Below are 13,155 nucleotides of genomic sequence, written 5' to 3'. Positions count from 1 at the left end.
AGAGGCTACTTAATAAGCCTGAGAAAACGAACCGCTCAAAATTACAGCCTGGTCTGCTATTCCCATCGTCCCTAACCCCAACTTCCACTCTCCCAAAGTGTCTCGAAACTGCCTCCGGTAAAGGTGGTAAGGGTTTCCACAGAAAATCCACAAATAAAAGTTAGCACTCACTCAAGCCCAAAGAAAGTAGCCATTTCAAGTCCATTCCAGCTCATGATGGCAATTGTGTTCAACTGTTAGCAAAAGGAGAGGGGAGGGGAGGGGAGGGGAGGGGAGGGGAGGGGAGGGGAGGGGAGGGGAGGGGGAAAGAGGGTACTAGTTAGCTAACTAGCTTTGGTTCATAACTTGTTAACGCCATAATTCGCAACTCACTGACGAACCATATGTTTCGTGAAAACATTGGTAATAACATTTTCACACACACACACACACACACACACACACACACACACACACACACATATGTTGGGGGGGGTGTGGTTTTCAGTGAGTTCTACTGGTAAATTCTTTACAAGCATCACCTCATTTAAGCCTCACGAAAACCTATGGGGGCGGGCGGTAACATCAGACCCGTCTCCCAGACGCAGGGACCATCTCTCACAAGTTCAGGCTGAGCTTGAGAGCTCAAAAGCAAACAGGAAGGAAGGCGTGTCTGTGTCACGAGGGTGACACAATATAAGACAAGAGCAACTGTCCCGGCAGATCAGAAGAAGCAAGGAGTCAGGCCTTCGTCCTACCACAAAACGCCTAAGAGGAAGAAGAAAGCAGCAGGTTTCCAACCGGCTCCAGGCAGCTGTGCCGTGTCCCAGCCCAGACACCAGCCCAGAGACTGAGCTGAAGGTGAACCCCGGCCTCCCTGGGAAGGCAGAGCGGGCCCCAAAATGACCAACTCTGGGATCTACCACTAGGACTCATGATCACGCCCTGTGTAGAAAGAAAACTCATCCTTAGGATAATGTTGGAACTCTGAAACAAGTGTCAAGCCTGTCTTAAAGAATATATCAAAGTATTTCAGGTCACTTTCATATAGACTCTGATCCAGTCTCATAACACATTAGGAGACAGCCTGATTTAAGGGCTAGAATTCCAATGTGTTAAGAGCCGAACTTGGGATTCTAAAACTCTAATCTCTAACCCAGGCCTCAAGCCCTAGAAGACTATAAAATACCACCCGACGCCATGGTCCTGGTGACTCCATCAGTCAAACAGACTGCCTATGTACAAATGACACACACAGCACATTCCTCAAAGTGACATCAGAAGTTTCTAGGCATTATCCCTCCTATCAGCATTGTAACAAGATTCTCCTGCATTTTACAAGTGCAGAAAGGCCGTGGTCAAGCCTACATCTGTTTGGTAACCTTCTCTTCCTCTGTCCTCCCAATTATATGTGGGAGGTAAAAACACGGAGTCTAAAAACTAAACTATAAACGACAAGAGAGACTCTGGTCTCTAGGAAAGTCTTGTCTCTGGGAACATTAATGATTATATTTGAAAGCTCTAAAGCTCAGTAAAGCATGGTTCACAGGCACAGGAAAATATAAGTCATTAGCTATTAATAGAGCCAGAGAGTCAATTGTTATAATTAAATCATAGTTTAACCTTCTGTGTAATCCTGGGTTGGTCTTGACATGTTTCCTTGTGGTCAATTTTGGAAAAACCACTGCCAATGGTATAGGATTTGGTTCAGAGAAGAAAAAAAATGACATCCTTCTCGCTGGAAAAGAATCATAGTCTTAGGGGTCTAACGTTAATGAAAACGTATTAATAAAGTCCAATCACTGACTCCTAAATTTTTTAAGTGAAAAGAGACTTAAACACAGAAACAAACTATATGTGGGGCACCTGGGTGGCTCAGGTGGTTAAGGGTCTGACTTCGGCTCAGGTCATGCTCTCACGGTTTGTGAGTTCGAGCTCTGTGCTGACAGCTTGGAGCCTGGAACCTGCTTCGGATTCCATGTCTCTCTCTCTCTCTCTGCCCCTCCGCCATTTGTGCTCTCTGGCGCTCTCTCTCTCTCTCTCTCTCTCTCTCTCTCTCTCTCTCTCTCTCTCTCTAATATAAACAAACATTAAAGAGAAAAGAAATAAATTTATGAAGGCTACTGCAAATTGAACAAGGAAATATTCTCAAAGTCCCTACATGCTACTGCCAGAGATAAAGAGTAGAAACAGAACCTCCCCCAGTTTGGAAGAAAATACGTAAATAACAAGTATTTACACAACTGGAAGTGTCCCTTTTCTAGACTAACCCAACTTACAGGTACCAAAGGGAACAATGCCTGTAGTCTAATGCCCACAGAATGAGCGCTTACCGCTGACTTGGCAGAAGTCATTTAGCAAACTGCATTCAAGCCGTGGACTTTTTGAAAAGACAAATCAGCTCTGACCATATCCTGGGCTTTTTCATTATTTCAGTATTCTACATGAAGGACTCGATTGATAAATATTCAAATAAATTAACTGCGTAAGAAGTTTACTGCACTTAGACATGTGAATGCTGAATGTTGGTAATTTCAACTAACAATCTTTGCAAAAATTCCATGTTACATTGTATGGGCCCGATTCAAACCCACTCCTGACACCCTACAGCTATAAATGATCTCTGGAGCTTGAAAAGGAAAGACAGACAGGCCAGGTCGGAAATAGCCTAACAGTTGGATGGTTCCAGCTCACAGAAAGCAAACCCTGCCATAACTGAGACCCAGAGCCTTCAGAAGTCTAAAGCACTGTCACAAAGAGAGGGAAAAAAGTCCTTTCCAAAAAAAATCACCCTTCTTTAAAAACTACACTCTTTATTTTCACTTCTTAAGTATACAATTAAATATGGGAGTGTCAAAAGCAAACCAGAAAACAGAAGCTGCAAAGTAACAAGGAAGGAGCCGAACCCTTAATGATCGAATGGCGTTTGGAGAACAAAGAGGGTGTATGTATGTTTCGTCTTCAAAGTCACAAGCCCTGGGTCCTCTTTCCAGGCCTCTGAAGACCCAGGAAGAGTGCCGGCTGCTGGAAAGGCTCTGGTCTGCATGGAGAAGCCAAGGTACGGGATTCTCCCCGAGTGTTCGAGGAGCGCGTGCACGGCCGTGTGGTGATGGTAACACACCCACACGGAACGTGTGCTCAGCGGCGCCCTGGGCTCATCATAAAAACCTGTTAAACACAGACGCAAAGTTCTAGAGAGTCATACGAAACCCTGTTAGCCAGTGTTCGTCTCTGGGTAGAAGGTTCATGGAGGAGTTTTTATGTCAATGCTCGTTACATTATCTGGATATTTTACAGAACACACCGGTCACTGCTCCTGTCGGAAAAACAAAATTAAGCTGTTTTTTTTTCTTTGTGTTCTTTTTTTAATCCAATGTGGCTTTAAAGAAGGGATGATAACTTTAACATCTTCAACCAGGTCAGTGGCTTTCCTTCAAACGTGCCTACTGAGCCCCAGACCATTTACGCCCCCAACACACACACACGCACACACACGCACACACACACACAACCACGGAACAGCTGTGCTGTTGTAATGACCAGAGCAGAACCAGTTAACGGGCACGTGCCTTAAATGAGTCACACCGAGTAACCCGAGTGTGCAATCCTTTCTTCCTGGGGCGTCTGGGTGGCTCCGGCGGTTAAGCGTTTGGCTCTTGATCTTGGTCATGATCTCACATTTCGGGAGCTCGAGCTCCATGCTGGGCTCTGTGCTGAAAGCGTGAAGCCTGCTTGGGATTCTCTCTCTGTGCCTGCCTGCCTGCCTGTCTCCCTCGCTCCCTCTCTCCCCCTCACTCTCTCTCAAAATAAAGAAATAAACTTAAAAAAAAAGTTTTTACTCAGCAGAAATTCTGAAACGACATTAGGTAGACCTTTCATTGTCAAAGAGGAAAAAATACATTCACTTCTTATGTGTTAAATGTGTACTTGTGGCCCTGTACTAATTACAAGGAGAGGCGACTCGGTGATAATTAAAAACGACTAGACTCTGAGTTTCGGGTGAGGGACTGTTGGCAGTTTTTCCAGGCACCCGACTCTACCTCACGGGAATTTGCTTGCTCGGGGGCATTTGTGGCTTCCAACGCCAATCAAACCCCAACCACTGGGGTCGGAGATTCCATCCTACGTTGTTGAGCACTTAGCACAGAACAATGTCCCCCAGATTACTGACCAATGGACACAGTCCACTTTAATTTAGCTACTGTTAGGCTACAAAATCAAAAAGAACTCAAAAGCAAAGAAGAGACTCAAAGAAGTTTCCTAACATTACAGGGTACGGTACAGATCACCATGCAGAAGGAACTAATGTTCACACCAAACAGACTATGTTTACCCATTTATCAATCATCTATTATAAAATACAAGCAAAACTTTTACATTTTAAGAACTGAGGGTTGAAGGGGGAGGGGGAAAGAGGTGGCGGTGACGGAGGAGGGCACTTGTGGGGAAGAGCACCGGGGTGTTGTATGGAAACCAATCTGACAATAAACTATTAAAAAAATAAATGAAAAAAAAACCTGTTTCAGGTAAAGCTTTTCAACTGCAGATTAAAGACTAACTGAGAAAATCAAGTGACAAAAACATCCATTTCCAAACAAAACCAAACCCTGAGAGGTTTTCCCCACGCCTCCAAACTGCGGTGTACCTTGAGTCTTACATTTGCTAACACAGTAAAAGGATACTTTTAAAATAGCAGAAGACCAGGCAAAGTTGAGTTCTTGGGTTTTGAATGTCTTCCTCCTGTTACAGGAAAATAAACCCTGACCCTTTGACCCTCCCATTTCACTTCTAGGAAATTTATCTTGAAGACATACTTTCACAAGGATTCACTGTAAGACTGCACTCTTTGCAACATCATTTGTCACAGGAAAATCCTGGCATCGGCTCAAATATCCCTCAATCAGAAATCTGGTTAAATAAATGACAATATATCCACACAAAGGAATACGGCGCGACACTCTCCAGATATGGACCGCGCAAACACATAAGAACACGCGTCTAAGATACACTAAGTGCGGAAAGCAAGTTAAAGGAGAATATGTGTAACATTACACCATTTTAAAACTTTATTCAGAAGTACATACAAAAGACCTGGTATCTCTCAAGAGAGATTTCAGAGAATTTTTAGCCTTTTATAATATCTGCATTAAGCATTTCCAAAAAAAATGTTTAATCTTTGATAAGTAGTGCTTTATCGTGGGGGGAGGTGGAGAGACAATAGAACTAATTTCCCCCTTCCCCCCAAAACGTGATGTTGGGCAGTTTCCCGGAAACACAGCAGAAACACCTGTGGTTGTGTGCACCTAATTTATTAAAAAACACTGTGTGTGGCAAGATTTGGAAGCAGACCCTGCGCATTCAGCCTCCTAACCCCCTTGAAGTTATGAACATAAAAGACATTAAAAATAGGATTGTTTCTATGGATTTCGTGGCCTACAAAATAAGGAACCCGCAATACGAATTTACAAAAGCCCCTGACATGTTAGAGGCAGTTCCTCCAAAAGAAAACGATGTATGCAGTTTCTCGTGAGAATCCCACCCTGAATAAGAATGCTGCAGTCCAGGACCCCCAGAGCCACTGTTAATAACAACACGCAAGGTCACGCTGGCCAGGAACAGAGGGTCCCCATCTAACCACAGACTCTTCCAGCCTCCTCAAGACCTCCCAGCACTGTGTCCCATCTTTTGTGTTTTCAGAAAAAGGGAGGATGCCAGGCGGGAGTGCGGCACGTGGGCTGGTTCAGGTCCTTCCTTGCTCATCGACTTTGATGCATGAAGGTACAGCGTTCTGTCCCAGGGATCGGCAGCCCTGTGTCGAGTAACTATGTGCTAAGACTTGTCCAGCCCTACCTGCTCAAAGCCAGCCAGGCAAGGATACTTCAGGTTCTGACAGATTCCACTTTGTGCAAAAACATCCACAGGACTGTCACAAAAAAGACAGCACTGACGTTTCGGCAACCCTGGGGTCAAAAAGGTGCTCTCCTGCATTTTTAATTCGCAAGAGAAGGCCAGCAATTGTCCTTCAACCATCAGTGTCAGGGCCAATGACATGGCTTCCCCTCCTCCGGGCCCACAGGAACTGTTACAATTGGCTTACCATCTACAGGCTCCTTAAAAGCTATAACAAAACGAAACAAAACAGAACACCCACCCCCCAACCCACACAAATATTTGTCTTTTTCTTCTCTTTCCCCTTCCATCAAGAGGTAAGAGGGGAGGGAAAAAATTAACGTGACTGTCTGCTCTTCAGGACAGAAAAGCATACAAAGACAGTAAGAGTTTACACAAAGCAGTGTTGAAATTTTGACTCTTCTGAACTGTGTATATGCAGAAGCTTCTATGAATTAAAATTCTGCTGCTTAATATTTTTGTCTTCACACAAGATCACACATTATCACTGACTGAAGGGTGTGACCTGAAAATTATTTTTAATGAAAATTCTGTAACATCATTCCTCAATTCACCAAATTCCTTACCAGCGTTTAATAACAAAACAAAGCAATGTGTCAATGGCATTTATTACTTTAACCCTAAGGGTTTGTTTTTTTTTTTTTTTACTGTTTGTTTATTTTTGAGACACAGAGAGAGAGAGAGTAGGGGAGGGAGACACAGAATCCGAAGCAGGCTCCAGGCTCTGAGCTGTCAGCACAGAGCCCAATGCAGGGCTCAAACCCACAAACCTCGAGATCATGACCTGAGCCGAAGTCAGATGCCTAACTGACTGAGCCCCCAGACTCCCCGACCCTATTGTTTTAGAGTATGAAACAGTATCCAGGAAAGACAGTAGAGAGAAAAGGAGACTAAAATGATTCTCTAGGTACTGTTAGGGAAGAACTATGAAAAGAAATGAAAACTTCAGAAGAAACTAAGCAACACTTTGAATGAAAAATAGCACCATAACCCTAAGGAAATTCCAGACATAATTTAGGAAAAATGCCACTGGACACAGAAGACCAGAAATGAAGACTCAATGTCCCAAACTTGGTGACATTTAATAAACATGTTTCTCTAGGAAGCTGGTGCTCAATTAATTAGTTAAAGTATATGTACTCAGGCAGTGAAGTTTCTCCCTAGCAGATGGTACAACAGGCTTCAAAACTAACGGGAAAAATTTATTTCAAGTTCTCTTCTTGGTTAGTTTCACAAACGCATTACCAAAAGATATCAGAGAGGAGGCTGGCATCACATTACTCTTCTGTTTTGTTTAGGATGACAGAGCTGAGACAGGATGGGGGACAGGGCCTCCCAAGCCAGAGAAGACCCTGCCCTGGCCACTCCAGCACCTCCCCCTCGCGCTAGGCCCCATTCCCAGGCCAGACGAGGCTATAAAAATCCTGGCCCCTGGCCAGCTGGCAAGGCCACACACCGGGTATTTTTAACTGGAGGGGCCTGAGGAGGAGGAGGCCAACACCAGGGCACCAGAACATCCAGGGAAGAAAACCGGCTTCTGGCCAGGAGGGTGGACCGCACGTGAGATTTCTTCCTGCGGTGTCCTAATTACCGATCAGAGTTCTGATAGTGATGGAGATATAAAAAGGTAACGTTTGTGGACGCTGATGGAAGCGGGCAGAGAGTGGATGGCGAGAGCGCACGATCACTCTGAAAGACCACATGTACCGTTACGTAAGCGACCTGAACACAAAACGCGGGCCAAATAAATGGGACTCTTACTTTTTATTCCTGACACATCAGACTACACACTTGACTTTTGTTGTAATGACTCCGACAGTCTGCGGTTGTTGTTCTTGGTTTCACGCTGGCCCTGGCACCAGGCCCCACGGACAGACCCCAGGACGCTGCCGCCTCAGTTGACGCTGCAGCGGAGCCAGAGCACGACGGAAGGCTGACCTGCTCGGGGGCCGCGCCGCCGCTGCGCTGCTGTCGGCTTGGGGCCGCGAGACACTCATCAGAGAGTACTTTTAGTTCCAGCCTTATTGTTAAGAACTACATGTAAACACAGACACGAGTGAGGCCTCCTGCCTCAAGTGACGCCCTTTCCGCTTTCTAGGAGCTCTGACGTTGCTCCAGGCTTCGCCATGATTCTTATTACCAATTTTCAAGAGACCGTCGTCAGAACATTTGACGGGATAAGATGGAGGCAGGTGGGACTTCGGGCACTGCTGCTGCTCTGGTGCTCACTGTCGTACTCACTGTCTTATTGTCATACTCACTGTCATACTCACTGCTGTACTCACTATCGTACTCACTGCTGTACTGCCGTATTCACTGCCGTGCCCACTGCTGTACTCATCATCATACTCACTGTCACACTCACTGCTGGACTCACTGCCGTGCCCACTGTCATACTGTTGTACTGTCGCATTCACTGCCGTGCTCACTGCTGTCGTCACTATCGTACTCACTGCCGTGCTCACTGCCATCGTCACTGTCTTACTGTCAGACTCACTGCCGTGCTCACTGCTGTACTCACTGTCATACTCACCGCTGTACTCACTGTTGTACTCACTGCCATACTGCCATGCTCACTGCCGTACTCACTGCCGTACTCACTGCCGTACTGCCATGCTCACTGTCGTACTCACTGCCGTGCTCACTGCCGTGCTCACTGTCGTACTGCCATGCTCACTGCCGTACTCACTGCCGTACTGCCATGCTCACTGTCGTACTCACTGCCGTGCTCACTGCCGTGCTCACTGCCGTACTCACTGTCGTACTGCTATGCTCACTGCCGTACTCACTGTCGTACTCACTGCCGTGCTCACTGCCGTGCTCACTGCCGTACTCACTGTCGTACTGCCATGCTCACTGTCGTACTCACTGCCGTACTCACTGCCGTGCTCACTGCCATACGCACTATCATACTCATTGTGGTACTTGCTATTGTACTCACTGCCGTACTCACTGTCATGCTCACTGCCGTCACTGTCATCCTCACTGTTGTACTCCCTGCCATACTTACTGGATCCTGAGGGGTCTTCCGGGGGGCACACACCGCTCTCCGCATCTGGAAAACCACTGGCAAAGACTGCCTACAATTTTTATAAACCCAGGTCTATGGTCAGAAATTTCTTTTCTGACTAAACATAAGCTTTAAGTGTTTTACTTAAGTTGTCCTTTGTTACCTCCTAAAGCACAGGGCAACCCAGAAAAATGTCACCTACTTATAGACTTGCTTTAATAATTTTATTACAGAATGTATCCACTGGATTCAGTATATCCTTAAAATTTAAAACACTAGGATCATCTTTGACCTAAGTCTTTAAAACGTCTGCTCTCACATACAATTAACCTCCAAATGTTTCGTCCTTTGTAGTATCTCTTTCAACAAGACGCTCCTCTTAGTTCCCCTTCGCTAGGGAATTTTTTCCAAACAAGGGCACTGACTTCTCCTCTGGATGGTAAGAGAGCCTGCCTGGCTTTCCTACTCCTGGCCTCGCCTTCGCTGGGTCTTGAACACAGCTCGGGGGCCGGTTCCCCTGAGCAGCACTTCCTGAGCTCCAGGAGGCTTTTCCGGCTCCTCTAAACAGAGGCCACCACCCCCGCCTCACCCGGCCTCCTCAGGCCAGGCTCCCAGCCAGCGAGGACACTCCAGTTGAGCTGTTCAATTTATTTATTCATATGTTTATTCTTAGGCTACAAATTCCTTGTGCCACTGAAAATTCCTAGCGTATTGCGGGGTACCACACCCTGTGAGAACCTCGTAAGTGGACAACAGGTTGGTGAGAAAAAAACTGATTAAAAATGTCTTTGTAGAGATTTCTAGTAAACATGTCAGATTAAATACTCACATTTCTCTCTACTCCCTCATAGAACCCTGTTAAAGGAATAAAGAAACTCTTCTAAAACAAAAACCCACAAGGACAAAGAAAACTTAAGATGATAGCAGATAAGATGTCAAAAAAAATTTGGAAGGAGAAAAGCAGATAGACAAGTGATAATTAAAGTTTTAATTTGTTCTAGGTGAGAGGACAAGAAGCAAGCTAATTAAAACTCAGAACCCCAATGACTCACGAATCTGAGGGTGGCAGCGGGCTGGGTGAAATATCTGTAGTGAGCAGCTCAGGGCACCCTCCTTCCTAATCCTCACCCCGATCCTGTCAGAAGTCAAGAGGATTACCATCTGGAGAGGTTGGCAATAGAAAGGAGTCCGTGCAAAAGGGAGGATTAAATGAAAACGTATATGTACAACATACACACATACACACACACCACACACACACACGCGCGCGCACACACACACACACACACACTCAGCCTCCAGATGTCCTGATTTCCTCTCTGGATTACTGGGGGGTGGGGGCGGGGAGCTAGGGACAACAAGAGATAACACCTGAAGGTCCTCAAACAACATGGCTTGATACCCCCCACCCATCATCCAGGCCCACCAGTGGACATACCTGTTCAAGTGCACAAAGCTTTCTAACGGTTCTTAGCTTTCTGTTGTTCTGCAGCTAACGGTGGCATGTGAACAGAAAGCCAATGATCACCAAACATTTCCAGAACACCCAACAGGAAAGACAGTGAAGACTGAGGTCTTAAAGGAAACACAAAGTAAGTCTTCAAAAACAAAGATCCTAAAATGCTCTTCAGTGAGATAAACTACTGCATCCATGAAATAAGAATAAGATGGTATATAAAAAAGCAAATTTAGTGAACAAGTTCACAGAAAGTGAAACTAAGAAAACAGAAATAAAAAATTCACCAGAACAGCTGGAAAATAAATTAAGACTACCTACCAGGAATTACCAATTAGAACAAATTACCAATTAGAACAAAAAAGATGAAAAGGGGACAGAGGAAATGGTTTAAAAAATAAAGGATTAATCTAGGATTTCTATCATCCAACTAATAAGATTTCCAAATAGTAAGAGCAGAGAAATCAAAATAAGGAAATTACAAAAAAAATTCCAAAATTGAGTTTCACACTGGATGGGTCCAGCAATATGAACAGAAAAATACCAACTCCAAAGCTCGTCAATATTTTAGAAATCAGAAAAATAAAAAGCTTCTAAAGTCACCAGACATGAAAAACATAGATGACATATAAAGGATGATTTACTGGACTTCACAGAAATACTGGAGGCAGAGAGGATGACAGAACAACAGCTTTTGAGGGAAAATTATTCCCAATCTAGTATTCTCTATTCAGCCAAAACAACCAACCAAGTGGAATGGTAGAAATGGCACCTTTCTGATATCTGATAAGAGGAAGACTTACCTCTCTTGCATCCTTCCTAAAAAGCTGAAGAATGTGTCCCACCAAAAACAAAGAAACAAACAAACTAAACCAACCATAAAGACATAAGACATGGATTCAGAAAGTTGAGTTTGAGACCAGAATAATTCTAAGAATGATGGTTTAAGAAGTTTTACTACATGGATGCACCAAGTCATGAGAGTAAAGACGTGCAGAATAAAGAGCAGTCAGAGGGATTCCAACTATGACCAGGGACTCAACTACTGCTGCCAAGCCACAGAAATGCTGAAACGAGCAACATGTTTCATTCCAGATCAAAATCTGCTATGATCAGTCTAAATGAAAGAATTTAAGTCACCTGCCTACTTCCTAGTAGCAAGAGAGGCTAAGGATGTGAGTTCTGAATTCTGAATTGTGGCAGAATTTAAAAAAAATTGTTTTAATGATTATCTATTTTTCAGAAACAGAGAGACCAAGCACGAGCAGTGAAGGGGCAAAGAGACAGAGAGAGACACAGAATCAGAAGCAGAATCCAGGCTCTGAGCTGTCAGTACAGAGCCCAACATGGGGCTTGAACTCAGAAACTATGAGATCATGACTGAGCCAAAGTCAGATGCTTAACTGACTGAGCCACCCAAGCACCCCCAGACCTTTTAAATGTAAGCATTTCACTAAACATAGAAAGGCTATTCAAAAGATGGTGAGCAACCATGAACATGAAAAACGTTCACTAGAAATCGATTTAAGTGTTGGGTTCCTCCTTATTGAGAGCAACTATACAGTTCTATCAGAGGATAAATTGTTGATATATACATTTTTAAAAGTATAACAATGAGGCAATTATCAACTCCTGGATAAGCAAAAGTTGCATATTAAGAAAATATATTAATAGTTCATGTCTCAAATACAGTTATATAGTCCCACTAATATAAACGGTGAATGTTGACTTGACCTTAAGACATAAGGAGACAAGAGAGAGGAAATGAACTGTAAGACAGGGCAGTACCATAGAGTTAACTTTTACATAGTGGAGTTAATAGATACAGTCTAAATATGAAAAATGCAAAAATAGCAACATAATCATGTCACTTAGAAATATGGACTTAAGTACCAGAATAAACCATTAAGAAATGAAAATGGATGTCTCCAGGGACTAGAAGTCATGGGCAAGGAGTGATGGAATGGGAACTGACGTTTTTCACAATAAACCTTGCAATGCTGTTTTTTAAACTGTGTATACATGTTATTAAGGAAACTTTAAAAATAATTTTTCAACGTGTCTCCTCCACTAGACTGCAAGCCTCTCAATGGCATGTCCTTTATAATGAGGGACAAACTGCAGACGCTCTTAACATGGTCATCTATGGCTAACTGTTCAACTAACATTAAATACCATGTGATATTATTTCTTATAGCACATCTGTTTTTTAAATAGAAAGAGGACAAATCCTTCAGACTGAATAACACTTCACTGAGCGCCTCGTTCAGCTGCTGCACCCCACGCCTGATCCGGCCAAACCTGCGGTCCCTGCACAAAAACCAAACTAAGCAAATACAAGAGCCATGCCAACAAGGGAAGACTTGCTCACACTGACAACAAAGTCCTCTCTAATATAATCATATAATTTATATGCTGGATATTACAACCATAGTCTGTAGGGGTGTTTAAAGAATGCATGTTTAACAAAACAATCAAAACTTAAGGAAAACTCAGTTTTCCAAAGGGCAGGTGAGCCATGGGGGTCACTAGGATTTATAACTTTCCTTTCTCCTATTAGAATTAGGATACAGTAATCAACATGAACAAGTCAGCCCTCACCTCTTCACCCTTCCTTTTTTTTAAGGATTTTTCTTTCTCTCTCTCTCTCTTTTTTTTTTTTCAGCTTTATTTATCTTGAGACAGAGATAGCGCAAGTTGGGGAGCGGTAGAGAGAGAGGGAGAGAAAGAGAATCCCAAGCAGGCTCCATGCTACCAGCACAGAGCGCAACACGGGGCTGGAACTCACAAACCCTGAGAT

The 13,155-nt window shown here is 44.0% G+C and overlaps 1 protein-coding gene across 7 annotated transcripts in view; it reads right to left on the bottom strand.

Moving 5' to 3' along the window:
- Positions 1-13,155, bottom strand: part of ARID1B (AT-rich interaction domain 1B) — a 385,639-nt gene that overhangs the window by 354,038 nt on the left and 18,446 nt on the right. The window lies entirely within an intron of this gene.

This window comes from Suricata suricatta, chromosome 7, assembly GCF_006229205.1.
Source record: "Suricata suricatta isolate VVHF042 chromosome 7, meerkat_22Aug2017_6uvM2_HiC, whole genome shotgun sequence".
Lineage (NCBI taxonomy): Eukaryota > Metazoa > Chordata > Mammalia > Carnivora > Herpestidae > Suricata > Suricata suricatta.
This window is presented reverse-complemented; position numbering and strand designations above follow the sequence as displayed.